At 41.8% G+C, this 24,397-nt stretch overlaps 1 protein-coding gene and 1 pseudogene across 8 annotated transcripts in view; one reads left to right on the top strand and one right to left on the bottom strand.

Annotated features, from left to right (window-relative positions):
• The window catches only part of AGTPBP1 (ATP/GTP binding carboxypeptidase 1), a 170,316-nt gene extending 164,796 nt beyond the window's left edge, over positions 1-5,520 (bottom strand). For 4 of the 8 annotated variants that reach the window (XR_004478761.2, XR_007477762.1, XM_049710785.1 and 1 more), the window contains exon 1: positions 5,344-5,515. The gene's annotated coding sequence lies outside the window, so the exon portion shown is untranslated. Of the gene's footprint in view, positions 1-5,159; positions 5,184-5,343 lie in introns of those variants that run through there. The other 4 variants (XM_033411436.2, XM_033411440.2, XM_049710786.1 and 1 more) reach the window with 3 other exon arrangements.
• A 13,651-nt stretch (positions 5,521-19,171) lies between these two features.
• On the top strand, positions 19,172-23,848 carry LOC101288196 (ferritin light chain-like; annotated as a pseudogene).
• The last annotated feature ends 549 nt before the right edge of the window (positions 23,849-24,397 follow it).

Raw genomic sequence — 24,397 nt, 5'->3', positions numbered from 1 at the left:
AAAGTGTGGTCTGTGAAACCCTGGGGTCCCAACACCCTTTTAGGGGGTCCACGAGGTCAAAGCTATTTTTATAATAATACCAAAACATTATTAGCCTTTTTAACTATATTAGCATTTACACTAATAGTCCAAAAGCAATGGTGTGTAAAATTTCTGGCACCTTGGAACAAATTATAATGGTGGCACCAAACTGTACTGTTATTAGTGATTGTATTTTCACCATCAAGCACCAGCAATTATAAAAAAGTCTGTTTCACTTAAGAATGTCCCTGAAATAGTAAAAGAGATATTAATTTTATTAAATCTTGGCCCTTGCATACATATTCTTTTAATGTTCTATGTGAAAAAGTGGTTAAGTATGCATGAAGCCTTTCTTGCTATATAGTAAATTATAATGCTTGACAGCTGTCTCAAGGAAAAGTGCTTCTGTAACTGAATTGAGAGCTTGAATTAGCCTTTTTCATTAAACACCACCTTTACTTAAAAGAATGACTTAGGTATTTTGGCAGAGGTTTGCTCAGAAATGAATGAAGTCTATTTGTCACTTACAGGAAACAACTTACAATCATATTTGTTGCCAATGATAAAATCTGAGCTTTCAAGCAAAAATCAGATTTTTGGAAAACTCATAACCACCATCATGTCACAACTGGGACAGCTTCCCAATAACTTGTTTCTGATGGAATAGGTGGTGATATTGATATTAACAAACATGATTTTTTTAATATTTTGTAATGAAAAGTAACTCACTGAACCAATATTTACAAATGACCAGGGCATGATGTTATAAATTCAGGCATGGGCATTAGGTCCACTCTAAGTTCAGACCAACAGATTTTAACATAACATTATTAAAAAGTCCAATGTTATGATTTCAGATTCCATACTGCAACTGTCAGGGAGGAAGAAAACTTTCCTCTACCCTTCTTCTAGGTTATTCTGGCTGCTCTAAGAATTAAATTGGCATGAGACAGATTAACAGGAGAAAAGCAAATTTAATTCATATGTATGGGAATCCCAACCACATGAAGGGTCACAGACCCTACATACATCAGAGTTTCAAAGACAGAAAGGTAAAATGAAGTGTGTATGTCATCCTGAGCTACAGAATGGGATAGGGGACTGGGGCTTCCAAGAACTAAGGTCATTCACAGGACAATAAGAAGAGCAGATGTTTGACAATACGATGTTTGTCTGCCATATAGATGGGGCCACTAGGATAAAATTTATCGCTGGTCAGGGAAGACATATGGGAACATATGTTTATGTATGACTGATTCACTTTGTTATAAAGCAGAAACTAACACACCATTGTAAAGCAATTACACCCCAATAAAGATGTTAAAAAAAAAAAATTTATCGCTGGTAATAACTCTTTTTCTGGGAAAAATCCCCAATTTAAATTCTTCTAGGTAGTTAAGGAAGGGGCAGTAGTTTCCCTTGAACAGGCAGTTTCCCAATTGCCTTTAGCTCAAAATAATCCACACTCACAAGTGGCACATTTTGGGGAGGTTCATTCCAAACCTTTATATAACTCACTAAAAACTGTCATATGCTGAGTTTTGATGTAGTACCAAACAAGTATATCCATAATTATCTGGAAGCTATCAAAATATCCCTTCCTTTTTCAGCCATTAACTGTGTAAGGCTGGATTTCTCTCTGTATATATACTTCAACCCAAACAATATATTGCAATAGACTGAATGCAGAAGCAGATATGAGAATCCCGCTGTTTCTATTAAACCAGACATTAGAGATTTACAAAATCTAGAATGCCAGTCTTCTCACTCCTTTATTTATTCTTGAAAAATAGTCATCTTTCACTAAAAAAATATGTTTATATTAACATGTAATGGGTTTATAATGATCATTTTAAGTGAATTAATAAAAATTTTGCATCTTTGCTTTAAAAAGCTTTTTGTGGTGCTCAATAATTTTTTAAGAGTATAAAAGGGTCCTGAGACCAAACATTTGAAAGCACCTGATGTAAAGAACAGAGTATTAATATCAGATCCCTGCAAACCAAAAAGAACAAGAAGTACATTTAAAAAACTTTTTTTTAGTTTTCCTAGGAAAATTACATGAAAACTGAAAAGGAACACAATGGCAAATCAAAATTAACCTCATTCTAAGTAACATCAATACAGAATTTAAAAAAAAAAAGAATGCTTAGATGAAAGTGATTTTGTATATCCTGGAAACATGCAATATGTTGATCAGATAAACACATAAATATATCCATTAATAGTTTGATAGATAATATTTTTGATAGCTGCACATGACAGCCAAAGAAACATGCAATCACAAACTCAAAAACAGGTGATTAAAATAGCAGCCACCACCACCATGAGGGAGACAATCCAAGGTTCTGTCAGAAGGGACAAACAGGGATACTACAGCCACTCTCCGGCAGCATCTCAGGGCACCCAGCTCAGGGTCTAGCTGTTCTAAACTAAATAAATTACATGCTTCCAAGCCAGGACAGTAACACTAAGCTCTCACTTAGCCCCAACAGAGCAAATGGGTCATCGTGGAATTAATCTGGAATAACAGTGCTCGATCAGCCCAAAGCCCCTTTTCGGCTTACTAGATCCCTTGCACTGAGGAAAAACACTAGCAATATTTACTGAGCATTTACTATGTGCCAGGCATTGTGGGCTAAGCACTTTAGATGTGTTAACTCATTTAATATTCAAGATCATCTTAAGAGTATACACCATAATTAGCTCTTTTTGGAGTTGAGAAAATTGAAGCACAAAGAAGATAAATAACTTGCTCAAAGCAAAGCCAGGATTCAATTCCAGCCTGTCTGGCTCTGAGGGCCAGCCCCTTAGCCACTACACTGTAGTACACAGAGGCACAGTAACCAACAATAATATATAAAGTTTAAATTCAGTGTCCACTGTTGACAATTTCTGTTGTTTACACTGAGACCTACTGCCTAAGAGAAGCTCCCAATTTGCAGAAAGCCCTCTGACAGGTCATCCATTACTACCCATGCACTGTTCAACTTCCAGGTATTAAGGGGCTTCAAGCAAGAAAAGTAGATTTTGGAAGGTGAAACTGTGGAAGAGATTTTTTTTTTTGTCCAAGATATAGAATATGATACAAATTAGATGATTTCACACGTCTTGGACCTCTTTTTCTTCAACTATTGAAAATAAAACCGTTATTATATAAGAATCTAGCTAGACTATTCCAAAGAGAATAATGCCTCAATTCAAGTCAACTAAAAAAGCTTTATAAAAACTGCATTTACAAAAGTTCAGATTACACTATACATTTAAATGTAGCTCTATGTCTATACTTTTCATTTCAGTGTTCAGAGTGAGACTGCAGTTCTAAGTATGTGTTGAAGCAATTCAAGGCAGAGTTTTGAGGTCATTAAAAATGAACCTAGGGCTTCCCTGGTGGCACAGTGGTTAAGAATCCGCCACAACTACTGAAGCCCGCGCCTAGAGCCCGTGCTCTGCAACAAGAGAAGCCACCGCAATGAGAAGCCCTCGCACCGCAACGAAGAGTAGCCCCCGCTCACCGCAACTAGAGAAAGCCCTCGCACAGCAACAAAGACACAGTGCAGCCAAAAATAAAATAAATAAAATAAATAAATTTTTTAAAAAATGAACCTATAACTTCACTGTAGAAATTAATTCAAGCAAAGTGGAATGGGAAACAGAACAAGTCATGTTACAACTCATCCTTAAGGATGAGAAATAAGGAGTGGATAAGGCACTGCTAACTATCTCACAGCAATTACATAAGAAAATGCTTACAGATCTTTCAGGGTTTTGTTTGATTTTAACATTTGGCACACGTTTTAAAATATGTACCATATAAAGTGCCTTAAATAAACTACTACTTTTTTGGCCTGCTGAACTGAAAACATTCCACAATACAATTACAAAAACCACTTTCTGGTTTTCTCAGGGGGAAAAAAAGACAATTTATAGAACGAATTCAGAGGTTAACAAAGAATGAGATAACCTGATTTACATAAAGATTCCAACACGGGGGCTTCCCTGGTGGCGCAGTGGCTGAGAGTCCACCTGCCGATGCGGGGGACACGGGTTCGTGCCCCAGTCCGGGAAGATCCCACATGCCGCGGAGCGGCTGGGCCCGTGAGCCATGGCCGCTGAGCCTGTGCGTCCGGAGCCCGTGCTCCGCAGCAGGAGAGGCCACAACAGTGAGAGGCCCGCGTACCGAAAAAAAAAAAAAAAAAGATTCCAACAAGAACATAAATGGTAAGTGAAAATGAGTGATCCAGAAGACTATTAAAGTCCCTTCTACCTACAAACTGTCGTACATCATAAACACTGCTACAATTTTGAATACCTGAAAAAAAGACCACACAGAATTAATATTGCCAAAGAAAATTTCGACTGAGTCTTACAACATATTAGGTCATCGCAGTGCTAGACCTGCAAGCACTTGAGGAAGCTATCTTAAAATGAGAAATGGGCTTTAAGTTATCAACATTCACAACGATGTGTAAAACTCTATTCTGTGATGAGTAAATGCCCAGGAAAGGAAACGAACCAATTCAAAACTGCACTGGTACTTTAAAAGGCTTAAAGGCACAGGAGGGAAACAACCATTGAGCCCAGCAAGCCTTTGCGTTGGGTTGTAGGAGTCCCTGAACACTTGCATGAAGAACCCCCAACTCAGGAAGGAAGGCTGGAGGGAAACTCTGCACTGTCATCTAGTGCGATCTGATTCAGGTTCAAATCAAACCCACAGGGCGCCAAGTTGTAAGCAGAGAACACACTTCAGGCCAAGCTACCCCCTGAGAGGGAGCAAGCCCAGCCATCGCCGACGTCACACCACAGCCCACCCTGAAGCCCGGCGCACCTAGGGGCTGGGAGCTGGGGCGGCTGGGGAGGTGGGGTGTGCGCCCGGCCCCTGCCCGCCGCCCCTCGGCTCCGCTCCGCGCTGTACCGCAGCCACCCGCGCGGTCACCGCCGAGAGAAAGGGAGAGCAGGGCAGGGGGCCGTCTCTGCCCGGAGACCGCGCCGGGCACCCTCCGCGGGGACTGGAGCAGGGACGACCGAGCCTCCATGGGTGGGGGCGGGGCGTTTTCCAGAAACCGGCCAAAGGCCCCACCCATCAGGGGTTCCCCTCAAGACCCGGTCCACCCCCCGAAAGACACGGGTTACACAACCTGACAGGTAAGGGGCTGAGGGATCGCAGGACGCAGACCGGGGCGGGCCCGGGGTCGCTCCTCCCCGGCCTCCCCAGCCCCCAGGATGCCGCGGATGAGAAGATAGGAGGGGTGGCGGGCGGGCGGGCTAACCGCAGCCGAGGGGCTGCCGGCCCGGTCGCGCTGACGGCGGCAGGGCGCTCACCGGCTCAGGATGGGGCGCTGGCAGGGACTGGGTAAAGGTGCAGCACCCGGCTCAGCGTCGGCAGCGCGGGCCGATGCTCTCCGGGGGCCCGGCGGATGCCTCACCGCCCGCCGCCGGGTGTTTTCATACAAACCCCGGTGGCAGAAGAGGAGGCGGCGGCGGACCCTGCCCGCATCCCGGGCAACGTCAGCGCGGCGCCCCGCCCACCGCACTCCTCAGCCAGCCGGCTCGCGCGCGCCGGGCGGGAGGGAGGGCGGGGCACGCGTGCGCGCGGGCCGGGCCGGGCGCGCGCCGCGGGGGAGGGCGGGGCGCGCGCCGCGGGGAGGGCGGGGCGCGCGCGGGCAGGAGCGGGGTTGGGGAGTGCGCGTGGAGAAGGAGGGAGCGCGCGCAGGGGGGAGGGCGGGGCGCACGCGCCGTTGTTTGGGGGCGGGAAGGCCGGGCCCAGAGTCTGGAGAAGGGCTTGTGCGCGATGACGGCTGTGGTCCCCTACAGCTGTCAGCCTACCCAACCAAATGGTTCTTTGGGCGGCTGCCTATGTCCCGCAGGTCACCTTCCTGTAAGCTCCCAGTTAGAGACAACACCTTTTCCCAGAACTAAGCCGGAGCCCACGCCCCCCCTCTTAGGAGGCTTTCAGCAGCACAGGACCAGCACCATGCCACCCCGGTACCTCCGACCCACGTGGTACCGGGGTGGCACTGGACCCTGGGGACCGCGGTAAAAAGCCTTTTCCTCACCTCAAGGAGAGTCCATAATAAGAAGGTGAAGACAAGCAGCTATCACAGCTGGGCTCCCAGAACACAACGAAATTCCGCTTTGTGGCCCTGCCTCAGTAAATCAGATACCTAGTGCTGCAGCGAACAAAATAGCATGCTAATTTATTTCTTGCTTTTTTTGTAATGTGCGTACATATAGTCACAAAAATGGTAATGCTAAACGGGCCACTGAAGGCAGAGACGGAATGTTTTATCTGAGCCAAAGTAATGTGTCAGAAAGGTAAAATACTGATACACCCCCTTCTGTTTTGACTGCATGTAAACGCACTATAAATATATTCTTAATGAATACTGCCATTTACTTTTTTTCAAGGGCATGGATCATGTTTGCTGCTGTTTATAGTAGCTGTTAAGGAATGTAAAATTATTACAACCAGTTAGGGAAATAAATTAAGAGCTGTGAGGTTTTAGTTTTGTTTTCTTATCATCAAGTTTAAAAGAAATTAAGCAGGTGTGAAGGTCATTCAAAAGGTAACCTGAGGTGCAGCACGTGTGCTTTCTGCAGTTTGCCCTTGGCAGATGTCTTTACTCCAATAAACAAGAGACTGCCATTTTGTAAATGCCACAGTTTCCTTGACTGTGAGCACCAAAAGGCAGGATACAGTATTTTAAATAATTTTAAAACAACTACCACCCCAAACCACCCAGGCTGAAAAGCACTGAGAACACCTAATTATCTAAATATTTAACAATTTACAGAAATTAAATGTAGGTAATATACATGAAACTTTATTCAAAGAGCATCTTCCTAAATGAATTAACCTGCAATGTAGAAATATAGATAAAAATGTGAATGTGTGTTTTTGCACAATTTGCATTCAACTTTAACAAACCATTGTTAGTGTGGTTCAATAAGCATTGTTAGTGTGGTTCAATGGTCCGGACACAGGCCCAGTAGATTAACCTACACAACTAAGTAAAATGCATAACCAATCCCTGTTGTTCCCTCAGCTTTGTCAGCACACCCTCTTATGATCATTGTAAATAATTGTATGATGTAGACCAGAGTCTGACCATACAATGATATTCATTTAATTGGGATTCTTCAAATCAGTCTAGCCCATACCTTGTAAGTATTCAATAAATGTTAGATTATTTTAACTTTGGACTAGACTGGGAGAGAAAGGTGAGCGTTGTAGCCCAACTATCTCTTTCTCCTCTTTTGGTGATTTCCTTACCTCCATACCTTTATTAGAGAAATATACAAAATGCCACAAACTTTATCACGAAACTTTATAGCCATAAGGTTTAGAATAATAGTGGTCCTCTCAAAGTCTACAGTCATTTCCATCTGGAACGATAAATGTTAGAGGCACAAGCTCAATCATGAAATTTCTGATACATATCCAATCTTCTGGAGCTGTAACAATCATCAATTTATTGAGCACCTCCTATGTGCCGGACACAATCCTCCGAAATCTTCTGAGGAGTTAAACAAATGATAATGCTCAACAAAATACCTAACAGCTGTTATGTGTCAAACTAAAAGGTTTCCCATAAAAAAACAGAGCAGAAGTGCAGCAAGAACAACCTGAGCTGAACCTAAACAAACATGACAAGGCTGGGAAGCAACCCCCAGCATTTCACACAATGGTGTGGTTCTGGGGGCAAAACCCTTTTACAGTGGCAAATGGTTTCCAGTGGTCAGGTGGTAGATCAAATGATATATGATTCAGGGTCAGAAAAACTGAGTTTAACGATCCATTATCTGTAAACCAGTATACTCTCACTTTCTTCATTTGTGAAATGAACTTAAATATTCCTGCCAAATCTAACATTTGAAAATTTGACATACCCTTTGATCCACTTAATGAAAGTTATCCTAAGGAAATAACCAGGGAAGTGGCAGAGATTTAGCTAAAAGAATGATTATCCCAGAGTGGGATTATAAACCATCTTAAGTGTTCAAGAGAAGGCTCCTGGATAAACATATTATTGTACATCCATGCAGTAGATGACTAGGAAGCCATTAAAAATGATGTGGTAGGGCTTCCCTGGTGGCGCAGTGGTTGAGGGTCCGCCTGCCGATGCAGGGGATGCGGGTTCGTGCCCCAGTCCGGGAGGATCCCACGTGCCGCCGAGGGGCTGGGCCCGTGAGCCATGGCCGCTGGGCCTGCGCGTCCGGAGCCTGTGCTCCGAAACGGCAGAGGCCACAGCAGTGAGAGGCCCGCGTACCGCAAAAAAAAAAAAAAAAAAAAAAATGATGTTGTAGAGAAGGAGTTTTGAACCTGGGACCCAAAAGGTTTCATTCATGAACAGCTGTGGATTTACCTTGAGGCTAATGGAGTGAGCAGTGAAGAGAGCTCTCATAGCCCCCCACTTGTGCAGGCGCCTGTGAGTGCTGAATTGCTGAGAGTTAAAGAATTTTCTAGGCATGAAGGGGAAGCCAAGTTGCAATCAAGAAGGATATCTACGTAGCACTTCTGGTAAATTCCTAAACAGATCTCATTTAAAAAACACCTGAGGGGGCTTCCGGGGCTTCCCTGGTGGCGCAGTGGTTGAGGGTCTGCCTGCCGATGCAGGGGACACAGGTTCGTGCCCCGGTCCGGGAAGATCCCACATGCCGCGGAGCGGCTGGGCCCGTGAGCCATGGCCGCTGAGCCTGTGCGTCCCGAGCCTGTGCTCCGAAACGGCAGAGGCCACAACAGTAAGAGGCCCGCGTACTGCAAAAAAAAAATAAAATAAAATAAAAAACACCTGAATCTCCAAGCCTCCAGCAAGATATTGTAATTTCTCATTCTAAATAAATACATTTATATATAATTTTGTGTTTTTCCTTTTAGAGGGCTCCCCACAGTGTGAGAAGGAGGGAATTTCCCATCATTTTCATGTCAGTTTCTCAATCCTACAATCTAGACAAGTGTTTTGTTTTGTTTTGTTCTTAATAACCAAAATAATAAATTTTTAACAGAAATCACAAACACTAAAAGTACTCTTTATTTCTATGTAATAAAACTGTTTAGCATTTCCAAACGACTAATAATTAACTGATTTGAAAACATTAAAGAAATAGTTTCATACCAGCTAATCATTAATTAGATTGAAATTTAGAAATGGGGAGTCAAAATTAAATTCACTTTCTCATATTTAAGAAATTCTTCAGTGTCTGATATATTGTTAAATGAGAAAAGCAAGTTGTTGAACTGTATGGATTGTACGAAGAAATTTGTATTTTTTAAAAATCAATACTACAGAAATTATTATGCATTTATAGTTTCATAAATAGGGTTCTAGAAGGGAAAATACCATTCTACTTACAAGAATTACTTGGGGCCAGGTTGGGATAGGCACTGCCATTTTATAAATTTTGCATTGTTTAAATGTTTTAAAAGTAAGCATGCAACCTAAGAAAAAATAAAGTTGAAAACAAAAAAATAAAATAGGGTCTTCAAAATCATATAAACTTCAAATCCCATAAATCCTGGATCCTCCTCTATTTATTAACTGATAAATTTTAATTGTGTAATTGCATAGTTGCTTCTTATGGGGCTTAGGGAGTATAGCTTTCATTAGATTCTTAAAGAGGTCCAATTACAAAAGGATTAAGATCATGGTTTAAGAGGAATTCACTTAATGACACATAAACATATTCATGATACATTGTTTTGTAAGTTAGCAGATTACATGCAACATGATTCCATTTTTATAAAAACATATGTCTTTATATGTATAAAAACAAGACTGGAACATTAAAGTTTTAACAACAGTTATCACTTGATAATGGAATTATAGATCATTTAAAATTTATTCTTTTTATTTCTCAATGGTTGTTAAACTTTCTGCAATGAAAATATGATATTTTGGGCTTCCCTGGTGGTGCAGTGGTTGAGAGTCCGCCTGCCGATGCAGGGGACACAGGTTCGTGCCCCGGTCCGGGAAGATCCCACATGCCGCGGAGCGGCTAGGCCCGTGAGCCAAGGCCATTGAGCCTGTACGTCCGGAGCCTGTGCTCCGCAACGGAAGAGGCCACAACAGTGAGAGGCCCGTGTACCACAAAACAAAACAAAACAAACAAACAAACAAACAGATATGAGATTTTAACAAAAAGGTTACATTATTTAAGTTATCATAACTAATTTTGAAAGTTGTTGAGCAGATTAGAAGTTATAGTATATGTAGGCTTCCCTGGTGGTGCAGTGGTTAAGAATCCTCCTGCCAATGCAGGGGACATGGGTTCGAGCCCTGGTCGGGTGAGATCCCACATGCAGCAGAGCAACTAAGCCAGTGCACCACAACTACTGAGCCCACGTGCCTAGAACTCGTGCTCTGCAACAAGAGAAGCCACCACAATGAGAAGTTTGCGCGCTGCAACAAAGAGTAAGCCCTGCTCGCCGCAACTAGAGAAAGCCCGCATGCAGCAATGAAGACCCAATGCAGCCAAAAATAAATTTTTTAAAAAAAGGTATAGTATATGTAAAAGCAGGTTGTAAATCATAAGGTCCATACAAAGGTTAATTATTGTTTTCCTGGCTTTAAAGTAGCCACGGAACATGGGCACCAATAGACTGCATTAGCCTGAAACCAAAGGCAACCATTGGGAAGTCTCATTTATACATTACTCTCTTCTATCACAATCGACTTTGTGGACAACACCTTTTAAAACAAGAGTTAATGCAAATATGAAAGATTTGGATTTTTTTTTTAACTACAAAGAGAAGTCATGCAGAATTATCTTCAGCTTCAAAATAAGAAATTTTTTTAATGAATTACTGAAGAAACATTATTTCCTATTTTTAGATATGTGAAATTTGGGCATACCTTTATACTCTTAGGGCTAGACCGGACTTTGATTCCTCTCATCACAATGAGATGGAAATTCCAGGACAATAATCGATCAAATTTTTTGTTCTCTATCTGTATCAGTCCCCAGGTTTAAGATCCAGATCTTGGAGAGAGCACAGCAGTGACTCACAGAGATGATGGTAAAGTCTCTGTGGTACTGTGCTGGCAGAACTTGCTGGAAATCTGTCCTTTGGAACTTACTAGAACTCCATCATCTAGGATGCTGGGGAAAGCTATTCATGAGGAGGCATCCCACCGAGACACTCCACTATGAAACTGCCTGAAGGGGTGCCAGCTGCTGGCTACTGGGTGCCATGCATTGGAGAAGTCACCGATTGGGACTTAATGTTGGTCTTCACTGTTTGCAGGTTAGGCACTCAGAAGTAGCGTCAGCTAAGTCAGCCTTAGTAAGCATGAGCCACGTTGCTGAGCCCATGCATAGCCTCTATCCCAAGCACTGCAGCCACTTTGCTCAGGGGTCCACTGAGCAAACACTGCGGTGGCTGGGGAAAGTGACTGACACCTCAGAGAGCATCATTTTGTCCATCTGGTAATTAACCTTCCCTGCAGTAGATGCCCTTAGGTGGGCTTCCACGTGGAGCACAAATATTTTCACGGTTTGTGCCCATTCAGAGAGGTTCATCCACATAACCTCCTTTGCAAACTTCCTTGTCACCAATCTCTCAATCCCATTTCTTCCAAGTCCCTAACTCACCAGCCCAACAATTGGCAACTGCCCAAGAAGCAGCGTAGATCCATACCTATTGATCAAAATTCTGCCCATTGGAAGGATTTTCCTTCACTGTTGTCCTTCAGGGTCACCCCTGTGTGAGCTGTAATGCTGCAGCCATCTACTTTTGTATGGTGCCAGCATGTTTACAGACCCATCAGTAAACCAAGTTTGATTTTTTTCTTCCTCAGACAGCTGGTCATATATACAGTGTCCCCCAAAATATCTAGGTATTATCTGTAGTGCTTTCAGTCTTCCTTCTAGGTGGGAATCTTTGATTTGCCAAAGGACTCTAGACCTGTGATTCCTCCCTGAGAAACTGAGACTTAATGAGCTTTAATTCTGGGACACTGGTAAAAATACTTTTACAACTTCCTTTTGCATTGTTTAAAATTCAAAGTGACAGGCTTATGCCTTAACTATTTATAAACAAATGCATGTCAAAAAAGTAAGAAAACAGGATTCATGAATAAGAGGGATTTTAACCAAAGGATTAGTGGATATTGCTCAAAGAGACATGAAAATATCAAACAGGGAAAGACTCAGTGGCTCTGGCCTGCATTGCTTATGAACAATGGTCACGATATGCTAGTATATTGTTCTATAAGAAATGAAAAATTGCTACTTGGCTAGAGCCAGCCATTTCAGGCTCCATTTGGGGATTTTTCCAAGAATTTTGCACAACACAGAACAGCATAGAAGGAATGTTTTATTTTTCTGGAAATTCATTTCTCTCGATCCCTGTAGAAGGCAGAATCATGCCCCCTCCCCAAAGATACCCACATCCTAATCCCCAGAACCTATGAACATATTACTTTACATGGCAAAGAGACTTTTCAGATTTTATTAAATCAAGGACCTTAAGATAGGAAGATTATTCTGGATTATCTGGATTATTCTGAATTATCTGGGCCCAATCTAATCACATGAGACCTTAAAAGCAGAGAGTCTTTCCTGGCTGTGGTCAGAGGAAGATGTGACTATAGAGGACAGATCAGACAGGTGCAACATTGCTGGCTTTGAAGGTGGAGAGAGGAGGCCATAAGCCAAGAAATGTAGTGGCCTCCAGAAGCTGAAAAAGGAAAGGAAAGGGAATCTCCCCAGACTCTAGAAAGGAATGCACGCCTGTCAAAGTTTTAATTTTAGCCCAGTAAGACCTCTATTGGACTTCTAATCTATAGAACTGTAATATAATTAATGTGTGTTATTCTAAGCCACTGTGATTATGGTAATTTGTTACAGCAGCAATAGAAAACTAATACCACCTCCATGTTGATTATCCATAAGTAATGGGAACTACTCTGTCTACTTCTTAAACATACATAACCTACTCAATTCTAAATGTGATTATGCTGGGGTTTTTTTCTTTTGAACTTTCCAGACAGAAAATGTAGATATGTTTCTTACTTCTGAATTGGAGGAAGTCTCATTATTATGCAATTATCATCTTACCAACCCCCAACCTTCACCCCCAAAGTCAGGATAGTTTATTCTCTAAATGAAGGTATTCTTACAGTAACCTGCATACACTGGGACTTAATTCATGTTTGCTGATGATTATGACAATAGTAATGACCATAGATGAGAAGCTTTCTCTAGCCATAAAGGAAAATAATGCATAAAAACAAAACAACAACGAAAGACTTTTTAAGAATATTTTAATAGAAGGAAAATGTTTGAGCTCTAATTCCATATATAAACCAAACATCTTCTCTTTAAATTAGCTGTTACACTTTACACATATGCTTGCATAGGCTCAGAGTGTCTCTGAAAAACAAACAAGGAACTGATACCAGTGGTTGCCTCTGGGGAGAACTGGTAGACTGTGGCAGAGAGACTTAACGTTTATTGAACAACATATTATGCTTTTAGATTATACTGTAGGTATGTAGTATCTAGTAAAATAACTAATTGATTTTTTTTTAATTTGAAGCTTTTACATTACCTTTTACTTAGAATTTTATATAGAGAAAAGGCCTTTCATGTAGAGATCAACCTGTACCCAGGTATTACAGATACAGAAACTGTGATGAGAACCAGTCAAATGTCATTACATTGCAAACTCAAACTTTAGAACCTCCTCTTAAAAAAAAAAGTCATGTGGAAGGAAAAAAAAGTCATGTGTATGTGGATGAACATGTGTATTTGTATAAATGGCTAGACTATACGCCAGAAGTAATAGTGACTGTCTTTGGGTGGTGGATAAAGTGATTTCCATTTTCTTCTTTTTGCTTTTCTAATTTTCTAAAAATTTTAAGGGACATCAGGTCACTTTTGTAATTAGAAGAAGAACCATTTTAATAGAAACATCCCATGACTTGAGCTCAGCTCACCTGACGGACTACATTTTCCAGTTTCCTTGTAGCAAAGAGAAAGTTTCCCAGTTGCTCCATGTAAGAGAGAGCTATCAGAGAGGAAAGTGTACTGACCACCCTGATCGAAATCTCAGAAGGGCAGTTCCTCACTGATGAGTCTAGTTTTCAACATGGGAAGTCAAGATATTTGAATTTTCAGTCGGTGCATCGCAACTTTATCAGTTAATAGGAAGCTGATTGAAGTTAACTAAACTCACAAGTGGCCGAATTACACCCAGAAAAATAAACCGTTAACTTTAATAAGGGATGTGCTTTTCTGGCAAACAAAATCTCTGGCCTACTATTTTTGAAAGTTTTTTTTTAGCGGTGTTATGCTTTCTCCAAGCAACTGTTTTGTTTTGGGTTGTGTGCGTGCGTGTGTGTGTGTGTGTGTGTGTGTGTGTGTGTGTGACCAATACGTAAAACAGAGAAAATGAAGCTGCTCCTGTTGAAGACAGAGGAAAGGGCTGCTCAGCCTGGTGTGATCTTCTCCTCTTTCCCCAGATGTCCTCCAGAACAGTTCCTTAGAAGCCCCAGGACTTGAAGGAATACCATCTGACACCAATTCATCTACTGGTACCAAATAAATAAGCAGAAGGTTGCTTAGTTGAGCATAGACCTGAAGGAAGGAGACTTGGAGGAATACTCCATCCAGGTTCTGGGAAATGTCTGGTGAGTTTTCCCAGTTCCATACAACACATGCCTCTCTGAGGGATAGGAATGTACATTTTCCTGACAGATAGGCTCTCTTTGCTTCTAGCAGTGCTGGACAGTGGTGGACTGGTAAACCAACTCTCTGAAAACTAAACAAAACTAGCAAACAAAAATCCATGGTCTATAGCAACTGCCAATTTCTATGGTATAAACATTCCCACTGTGGCTGATTTCAAGGGACCAACAGAATTTACCTGAATATTTAACAATCAATTCTGTGAAACCCGTACTGCCAACTCCAGTGGAACACTGCTATATGTGTGCTCCATGCAAAACACAGTTTAGGAGGCTACAGCTTTCTTTGCTAATATTCCTTGTCTTGATGATTTATGTAGGTCAGCTATATAAAATTTAGAGGTTTCCTGAATCTCTAATAGTCACACACCTACAAACTATCTCTGGATTGTTTCTGCCAAAGGTAAATCTACTTGTCATGTGTTCATTCTTTCTGGTTTTATTCAGAGGGCAACCAAATTCTGAAAGTTTCACTATTTATTGACAGCAGTGATTCTGACAAACTGTAGCCACCTCTTTGGTCTGGTGATGATTTCATACCTTACAGGCCTTTTCCTCCCTTACGAATCATGCTTCTGTTTATTCCTGGAAGTGAAATGGACAATTTTTAATAAATGCTGTGTTCATACAGCCACAGAAGAATTGGACCTGAACAAATAATTGAGTTAGTCTCTCTTACTAGTTATTATCCATACGTTCTGGTTTCTTACTGAGGGCCTGCATGACCAGTTCTGCTTTCCAGGATAAGGTCGCTCCTGATTTAGTTTCTTGCAGATTACCATCTTGCACAGAACCATAAACGCTGTAAAATATTTCTATTCACCTCCTAGGCAATGTTAGCTAGTGTTGACTGAAAAAAAAAAAAAAGCACAACCTAAAAGTTGAGAGTTATGTTTTATTCGACAGACATTCGACTTAAACCTGGGAGACAGGACTCTCAGATCTCTCTGGACTGCTCTGAAGAGGCAAGGGGGGATGCCAGGATGTATAGGAGCTTTTGTAACAAAGACCAGGTAGTGGGAACATCAAAAGATTACTGTTAATTAAAGAAAACCAGATATCTCAAGTTAAGGAATGTAGTGCTTTTCTATGTATAGGAAGATGCAAGGGTCTGGGCTCAATGAAATCATTCCTTTGATATGCACCTCAGCTGTCTGGGGTCAGTGTTCTGCTTTTCTCCATCCTGAATCACCTCAGGGTGCACAGTTGGGGGTGACTGCAGTGGCTCAGGGCTTGGCAGTGGGCAGCCTGTTTGTCTCCATCTCGAGTTCCTGCAGGGCTCACAGTCAGGGGGGCTGTAATGTGATGGCTTGACGGCTGCAACATCCTTTGTTTACTGATATGGCAGGGAACATTTGTCATTCACACTAACCTGAGTGGCTGATGTTAAATAAAGAAAACTTAAAATAAATGCCTACCCCAAATATTTCCGACTACAGGTTAATCAAGTTCCCTGAAATTCTCAGTCTGGGAGTCACTCCTTTGAGGCAAATTCTAATTCTCCAAAGGAACTTAGAGCTATGAAATATTTAATTTAGGAAGGAGATGCCTTAGCATTTAGAAATATAATTTTTAGATATGAGTTTAATGAAAAGAACATAGGCCACGAAAGACAGATTACCATGAAGGAATGGGCAAAAGGTTCAGAGCTTGGAAGAATGCTATGTGTGGGCTCTGGGCAGAGCAAAACACAATGAGCTTTGAAAGTGAGTAGAAGTCCACAGTGATGGGAGGTGAATGACTCGAAGACAGACTATAATTCTGTGACTTTTCTTGTCCTCTCTTGCTGGCTTTGATTCTAGCACATACATGATTCTGGAAAACAAAATGCAGTATTCCCTTTTCTAATGGAAGTACCTTCAGTTCCCTTGGCATTGCATCTGAAATTGAAAAGTGGATAAGAACACCATGAAGATGTACCAGCCGGTACAGAGCTCTTCCCTCTATGAATTAGCAGCAATCATGAGTATTAGTTAACAGAGTATGCCTGGAAGGCCCCCAGAGTGTAATGGGATCAGGTATCACTAACGACTACAGGAAGATGAAAGCATACAGTGCTAAAGGAGTAATTTGAGCTGAGGCAGGCAGCCTGAAGCAACTGGAAAGCCAAGTCATTACATGTGCAAAATCAATCCTTTTGTTCAGTTTTTGGGAGACTCCCCTATTGCCAAGAAGGGTTTAATTCAATTAGCGAAGAGCTGTGGGGAAAAGGCTTGTGCAACCTTGAGCCTGGCTGGATATCTTTAGCTCTAAAGCAAAGTTATTTTGGGAGATCATCATAATTCGCTTGCTTCAGCACTAAACGCATCCAGGATACGCTCCCTGAAACTCAAAGGAATGCTCTGTCTCACATCCTGTGTTTCTGCATGTAGCTTTCCTTGAACTTTACTACTGCTCTCTACACCCATCTCTCCCCGGCTTCCCACCGTAAGCTCCCTTCTCCCTAAATTGGATAAGAGCATTGTGAAAGGACCTTAAGTTGCGGAAGAGGAGCCGTCTCTAAATGGAGCTATGAGGAGAAACTCCAATTCACTGTGTGCCCTTGGGTGAGCCATGCCACCTCTCTGGGCCTTGGTTCCCTCTTTTCTAAAACTGAAGTTCTGGAAAGCACACGAACTGCAGGGCTGGACTAAACAATCTCTAAGGTATTATTCCAAACAAGTGTGCCAGCTAACATAAATGTGGCCGGAACAGCTTACGGGCAAGCTGACAGTCATCTGCTTGCCCCTGTCTAGCCACACTAGCATGCAGAGGTATTGAACCCCTTGGCCTTTAGGACAGCTGGAGCCCCTGAGTCTGCCACTTACAGATGCAAACCTCCCAATCCCTTTTGGTATGCAGTATATATATAGATTTCTATGGAAAACACTAGAAAACATTAAGATCCCTTTCAGAGCTAACATTCTGTGAATCTGTAAATGTGGCATTTGCATTTCCCAGAGGGAGAGCTTCCAAAACCCTCAGGAAATATGCCTGGGAGGCCATGAAAAAGATCAGATGAGGGTTTTCTTTGGAGCGTCTCAAAAAGACAGGAAAGATGCTCACAGCAAAGCTAGAGAATTTGCCGGTAGTTGTAAGAAGAGTTGGCCTTTGGAGACACATTAATATTTTTGCACCTGATTAATAATAACAATAATAATTAAAAGGCGGTCCTTCATACAGATCTGGTATAAGGTATATGCTCGGTAAAAGATGAATGAATACATGACCTTTACTAAGAAGCCACAAGGTACAGTACTAGGATTATACCTGTAATCCCATAGCTCCCTTGGTTAGTCTCAAGCTTGCCAGATACCTATATCTGTTGCCTCTACTAGACTCTGAGGGCCCCTTAAGCAAGGACAATTTGTCTTACAGCACTTAGCAAAGTACTTTGGATATGGTATATACTCAATGCAAATTTGCTGAGTTTAATTTAATTTAGAGATACCAGCTTCAAGAAATTCCTGCTTTCAAAATATTTGCAGTACATGGGGGGAAACAAAGCTAATCAACTTTAATAATTATACACATTACAAAATTAATTATGCTTATTAATATGGAAATAATTCTAAGAATGCTTCTTAATATAAAACAGTAGAAACAATTCAGTTTTACCTTCATTAAATGCGCTTTCATTTTTATCTTTCATTGCTCTCCCCTGTGGCCTAAAATTAACCTGTTTTTCCTATTTGATGGGGGAGTTCTACTCTCCTTTTCAAAACCACAGTTTTCCCCTTGCTCTCTGCATGGGTAGCTCTGTCCAGCCTTTGGGTCTCAGCTGGGTTTCACTTTGATATCTCCTGGGCAGAGACTGAGATTAGGACTTAGGAAGGGATTCCTTAGAGAGAGAGTGGAGAAGAATGAGACAAGGAAGGAGGAAAATCCAATAAAGGACCCACTTATTGACTGGGTACGGTTATGGACTACTGGGGCTCCCTCCCCCTAGGAGCCCTCTGCTACATCATGTAGAATGTGCGTCAGAATTGTTCTCTAAAATGGTTGGAGTCTGGGGCCTTTATCCACCAACTTCTCTCCATTTTTGGTTAATGGTTGCCCCTGGTGAATACTTCCAGTTTACCCTGTACCTGGCAGAGCAAGCTCCCAAAGAAATTCTGCCAAGAAAGCCCTGAGGCAGAATTAGTCGTGGGATGCTGTCCACAAGCAGGAGAACTGACCCCTACAGGTGCAGTGCAAATCGAATGCAGGTTAACACCCATGAGGCTTTGCTCATTAGGCTGCCACTAAAGCATTTTGCCTAACAATATTGATCAGCTTTAGTTTAATTATCAGGATATATCTTTGTTTATCTTTGTTCATGAGCATCTAATGTTTGGGGGGCTTCTTTCTTCTGGAAACAGTACTGCAGTTTTCCTCTAGGAAAGCCACTTCTCTATTGACAGCTATTAGGCCTCAAAAGTAGAGTCCACTCCTCGTTCTAATAATGGCCAGGAAGCAGTGTGCTCCGCAGTCTAGTGGATATGTCTCTTGCTTCAATAGTGTTTGGACAGAACAGACCCAGAGACGCCCCTTCTTCCAGCCCCCATCCACCCTCCAACCTATTTATCACTTGCAACCTTTGGACCAACCACTCAGCTCTCCTCGGTCTTGGGGACCAGCCAACATCATTTTCTGAGCTTAGCTCCTTAATGCCAATCAACCATGAGCTCCCAGATTTGTCAAAATTATTCCACGGAGATAGAGGCTGTCATCAACCGCCCGGTCTACGTGCATCTGCGGGCCTCCTACACCTACTGTTACCCGAAAAACTGGGTTTGCCTCTTGGTGGGTGTCGAGTTAAAAGATACAACTGTGGAAGAACGTCACCCGCCGTATCAGTAAACAAAGGATGTTGCAGCCATCAATCCCTCAGCCACTGCAGCTGCCCTGACTGTGCATCTGATTCAGTATGGAGGCCCTAGACAGTTAATGAATGATTTCAAAGAGCCCAGACTCTTGCATCTTCCCATACATAAAAAAGTACTAAAGTAATCCAAGATGTCTGGTTTTTTTTAATTAACAGTAATCTTTTGATGTTCCAACTACCTGGGTTTTGTTGCAAAAACTCTTTTGTATCCTGGTTCCTCCCTTACCTCTTTGGAGCAGTCCCACAGAGCTATCTAGGAGGCTGTCTTCTGGTCTTAAGTCCTCAGAAAGTCTGCTGAAATTCTCAACTTTTAGATTGTGCCATTTTTTTCAGTTGACACAACCAAACCAAAGATCAAGAAAAGGAAGGATTTATTACTTGCAGCAAGTAAGGAGAACACTGGGGATCTTTCCCAGAGCAGTGTCTCCCTAAACAGTAAAATTGAGGAAGCTAAGGGTACAAGCATTTTCATGAAGGGACTTGGGTGGTCAAAAGACTCCAAGCTTTAGTTGATGGAAGTCACAGGGGTCCAGAAAACGTTAACATCATCCTCCCTTAGGTTCCAGTTGATCTGGTGGTTAAGAGCTTCAGGTTAATCTTTACCATTGAAAGAGAACTGGGAGTTTTTACAACTGGTATATTTGCTATTGTTACTTCTCTTACTTGACAATAGTCATTTGTTTCTGCATTCTTTTGCTCTCTTAAGATCATTAATTACTGAAATCTGTTCAAGGGCTAGAATTGTGGCCAGGCTTAGATCACAAAATGGCTTAGGCCAGAAATGGCTTATTTATGTCAAGAAAGCCATGATTGGTTCTTTCTCTGGGGACCCCCTACCCTATCTGCTTATACTAACTCTCTCTGGGCTTCTATTTTGACCTTGGCTACGATGTGTCTCTGCAGGTCGTGGGCCACTTTTCCCACAAATTGGCGGAGGAGAATCCCAAGGGTGCTGAGTGCCTCTTGAAGATGCAACACCAGCAGTGGCCTCACCCTCTTCCAGGACCTGCAGAAGCCGTCCCAAGATGAGTGGGGTAAAACCCAGGCAGCTATGGAAGCCACCGTGCTCATGGAGAAAAACCTGACCCAGGCCCTTTTGGATCTACATGTGTTGGGTTCTGCCTGAGTAGACCCCCCTCTCTGTGACTTCCTGGAGAGACACTTCCTACAGGAGCAGGTGAAACTCATCAAGAAGATGGCAACTACCTGACTAACCTCCACAGGCTGGGGGCCCCGAGTCTGGGCTGGACGTGTATCTCTTCGAAAGGTTCACCCTCAAGCACGACTAGGAACCTCTGGAGCCCAGCAGCCTTTGAGGAGCCCCTCTGGTGTCAGGGCTTCTGCCTGAAGCCTCTCTCTCTGCAGCCACTAGGCTGCTTTTGAACCACCCTGGAGCCCTAACCCAAGCCCTGGACCAAATGGAAATAATAAAGCTTTTTGCAGCAAATAATAATAATAATAATAATAGTGGCTAGGAGGCTCCTGCTGAGCCAATCAGAGCATCATGTTCCCAATCAGCCAATGAGAAGCAATGAAATATATTGTAGGACTCTCAGTTGTAACACATTTGCTGCACTGAGGGGAGAACTAGTTTAAGGACTGAGCCCACACACGAAAAGCAGAACCAGGGGTGTAAGAGAAGTAGGTTTTGGTGACATTGCTTAAGGTCCTAGATAAAACTTCATAGGTAGTGTCAACTGAAAAAATACACAATCTAAAATTTGAGAATTATGTTTTATTCCGTGGACAAAACTGAAGACTTAAGCCCAGGACACAGCATCTCATAGAGTCTCTGAGAGACTTCTCCGAAGAGGTAAAGGAGGAGCAAGGATACACAGCAGTTTTTGCAACAAAGACCAGGTAGTCAGAACATCAAAAGTTTACTGTTGGGGGACTTTCCTGGTGGTGCAGTGGTTAAGACTTCGCCTGCCAATGCAGGGGGTTCAGGTTTGATCCCTGGTCAGGGAGCTAAGATCCCACATGCCTCACAGCCAAAAAACCAAAACATAAAAAAAAAAAAAAAAAAAAGAAGCAATATCAAATTCAATAAAGACTTTAAAAATGGTCCACATCAAAATAAATAAATAAATAAATAAAAGATTACTGTTAATTAAAGAAAACCAGACATCTCAAGTTAAGGAATTTAGCGCTTTTCTGTGTATGGGAAGATGCAAGAGTCTGGGCTCACTGAAATCATTCCTTTGACATGCACCTCAGCGATCTGGCACCAGTATCCTGTGCTTTCTTTTCCTTTTTCTTTTTTTTTTTTTGTTTTACTAATGGCCTACTTGAGTTGGTTGGGTTTTTTTTTAATTTTTATTTTATATTGGAGCATAGTTGATTAACAACGTTGTGTTATTACAGGTGTACAGGTAAGAGATTCAGTTATACATGTATCTATTGTTTTTCAAACTCCGTGTGGTTTCTCATCCTGAGTCTCCTCAGGGTGCGCTGTCGGGTGGGGTGGGGGGATGGCGGCAGCTGCTGACTGCTAGATGCCATTCCATTCATATCCTGAGTTCCCTCAGGGCTCACCGTTGGGGCGGCTGTAATGTAATGGCTTGATAGCTGCAACATCCTTTGTTCACTGACACCGCAGGTGATATTTTTTTTTAATTCACAGTAGCAAGCCCAATTTCTGGATTTTTTTTTTTTAATGAGCTAATAAATTCCCCTTTTTGCATGAGTCAGTTTGGGTTCAGCTTTTCTATCATTTGCAACTTAAAGGATCTTGTATTGTCTAACTCCCCCAGTAGACTGTATGTTCCATGCGGGCAGAGACCTTATCTGTCTCAGTCACCACTGTATAAGCTGATATTGGCACAGTGCCTGGCACATAGTAAGTGCTCAAAAATTATTTGTTGACTTAAATAATTTATTCAGCTCCAAGTCTGAGTAGTGTAAATTACACTACCGAAGAAAATTATACTGTTGAAAATAGTATGTACCTAAGGTAAGCTGTATTCATTCAGGTACTGGCAGGAAATTAGGTCCAGATATTTTAACTGAGGAGGCTTTAATGAAGGGATTATTTAAAGAGTCCCTTCATGAAAGGACCACGCAAGAGAAATTGGGGGCATCTAGAGCTTGCAACAGTGGGAATCCATTATCATGCCTAGGGCTGAAGGGGACAAGGGAAGGAAATACTGTCATTAAAGCTTAGGGGGAGCAGAACTAGGGAGGAAGGGCTGTGGTACAAGAGCTAGAACTGTGGAGGAAAGTTGCCACTGTCAAAACAACAGTGCCCCAGGAGGGAAGAAATGGTGGAATTAATACCCTGACCTCTACTTCCTCCTTGCAACCCTGGCAAAACCTAACCAGAAGTCAGTCTATAAAGGAGCCTGGGTGACACGATCCCTAGAGGCAGCCTCCAGGAACATGGAGAAAGGCAAGAGAATTGATCTGTATGGTCAAATGGAGAACAACTAGGACAAATATAAGAGAAGATTCTCTTGAGAGAATAAAGAAAATAGACCACAGAAAAGGGGAAGGAAGTCAAATATGACAGAAACCTTCAAATCAAGTGTCAGTACTGCTGCACTTCTTCTTATGTTTTTTCTCCTTGTAATAGGTATATATCCCTCTTCATTTTTCCCAGTTGACACTTATTACTGCCCTCATCTTCCTAACGTTGTCTTTATGTATGAGTATTTTTTATTGAAGTGTAATTGACATACAATATCATATTAGTTTCAAGTGTACATCATAGTGATTTGATATTTACATACAGTTTGAAATGGTCAAATCGATGTCTAATTACCATCTGAGACCATACAAACTTAATACAGTGTTATTGAATATATTCCCTGTGCTGTACATTGCGTCTCTGTGATTTAATATTTTTATAACTCAAACCTTGTACCTCTTAATCCTTTTCATCTGTTTCGGCTGCCCCCCATCACCCTCCCATCTGGCAACCACTGAGCCAGATGTTTGTTCTCTATGAGTCTGGTTTTGTATTGTTTGTTTTGTTTTTTGGATTCCACATATGTGTGAAATCATATGGTAATTGTCTTTCTCTGTCTGACTGATTTCACTTAGCATAATAAACTCCAGGTCCATCCACGTTCTTGAAAATGGCAAGGTTTCTTTTCTTATGGCTGAATAATATTCTATTGTTTATATACACCAATATCTTCTTTATCCTTTCATCTATCAACAGACAATTAGGTTTCTATATCTTGGCTATTGTAAATAATACTGCAAAGATATATGCATAGGGTTGCATATATCTTTTCAAGTTAGTGTTTTCCTTTCTTTATTCTTTTTTCACTATTCAACTCATTCTATGAGTCTGGTATAATTTTGATACAAAACCAGGAAGGGAAAATACGAGAAAGGCAAATAACAGGCCAGTTTCACACATGAATACAGGTGCAGAGTATTCCTTAACAGAATATTAACAAAATAAATCGATCAATTTTAAAAAATAACAGTTTTACACTAAAAGCAAAAAAAAAAGTGAAAATAGACAAATTAGATTACAATAAAATTTAAAAATTCTTCATCAAAGAAAATTATGTGTTTTTTGAATTTTATTTATTATTTTATACAGCAGGCCCTTATTAGTCATCCATTTTATACACATCAGTGTATACATGTCAATCCCAATCGCCCAATTCATCCCACCACCACCACTACCACCCCGCTGCTTTCCCCCCTTGGTGTCCATACGTTTGTTCTCTACATCTATGTCTCTATTTCTGCCCTGCAAACTGGTTCATCTGTACCATTTTTCTAGATTCCACATATATGCGTTAATATACGATACTTGTTTTTCTCTTTCTGACTTACTTCACTCTGTATGACAGTCTCTAGATCCCTCCACGTCTCAAAAAAT

Source organism: Orcinus orca, chromosome 6 (assembly GCF_937001465.1).
Source record: "Orcinus orca chromosome 6, mOrcOrc1.1, whole genome shotgun sequence".
Lineage (NCBI taxonomy): Eukaryota > Metazoa > Chordata > Mammalia > Artiodactyla > Delphinidae > Orcinus > Orcinus orca.
This window is presented reverse-complemented; position numbering and strand designations above follow the sequence as displayed.